Below are 1029 nucleotides of genomic sequence, written 5' to 3'. Positions count from 1 at the left end.
ACCCACAAAACAGTGTAAAAGATCCCATGGGGTTTCCTAGGCTGAAATCTTTATAGGAGCAGATGACCAGGTCTTTTCTCCTATGGAGTCACTGGTGGGTTTGAACCAACAACCTTTCAGTTACCATGATTGGTTAACTGAGCCACTGGAGTTCCTACCATAAGTAAAAACTAATTCCAACTTATATAAACAATGTACGTGATATATAAAGTTCTTTTAAAAACTAGGCAAATATACAGATCAACATTTACATAATTTGGGAATGCAGAAGGATTTTCTATGCCTTAACATTAGAATAAATCACAAAAGAAAAGATATACAAGCTTAACTGCATGGAAAATATAAAAGATGGTTGCTTTTTTGAAAGCAAATTTTAAAATGGAAAAACAAACAAACCGTTTTTAATATATATAAGGGACAAAACGGAGTCCTGGTATGGAGCAGTGGGTTAATGCGACAGACTGCAAAGCTGTTTGAATTGCAACGTCAGCGGTTCACACTCACCAGCTGCTCCTCAGAAACCCTACACAGGGTCGCTATGGGTCAGAACCAACTCAGCGGCACTGAACTACAACAACAACAGCAAGAGACAAAAAGTGATATATCTCCAGGGATTCACTGATTCTGCACTTCTGGGCCTGGCAAGATTGGCCATTATCCCAGGTCACATTCTACTGGGACAGCTTAGTCCTGGGTCCTCCCAGACCTAACAAAGAATTCTCCATTGCTGTGGCACAAAAGGCAGACAGCGGACACTACTACTGCAGTGGCAACTTCAGGAGTCCTGGTCCTGGGAGTCCACAAACAGCACCTTCTGTGGCCATCATAGTCCAAGGATGTTAGAATAGTGCGCAACAGAGACCCCTCCTCAGAATTCCAGATCACCACAGCTTCAGAGGAGCACTCTGGATCCTACTGGTGTGAAACAGCCACTGAGGACAGCCAAGTGTGGAAACAGAGCCTTTGGCTGGAGATCAGGGTACAGGGACTCTCCAGTGCTGCACCCCCATCTTAACTTCAGCTCCTCAG

General features: G+C 43.9%; 1 pseudogene; it reads left to right on the top strand.

Annotated features, from left to right (window-relative positions):
* LOC102824841 overlaps nt 1–1015 on the top strand; it is a 7302-nt pseudogene extending 6287 nt beyond the window's left edge.
* The last annotated feature ends 14 nt before the right edge of the window (nt 1016–1029 follow it).

The sequence above is a fragment of the Chrysochloris asiatica genome, unplaced genomic scaffold, assembly GCF_000296735.1.
Source record: "Chrysochloris asiatica unplaced genomic scaffold, ChrAsi1.0 scaffold00052, whole genome shotgun sequence".
Taxonomy (NCBI): Eukaryota; Metazoa; Chordata; class Mammalia; order Afrosoricida; family Chrysochloridae; genus Chrysochloris; species Chrysochloris asiatica.
This window is presented reverse-complemented; position numbering and strand designations above follow the sequence as displayed.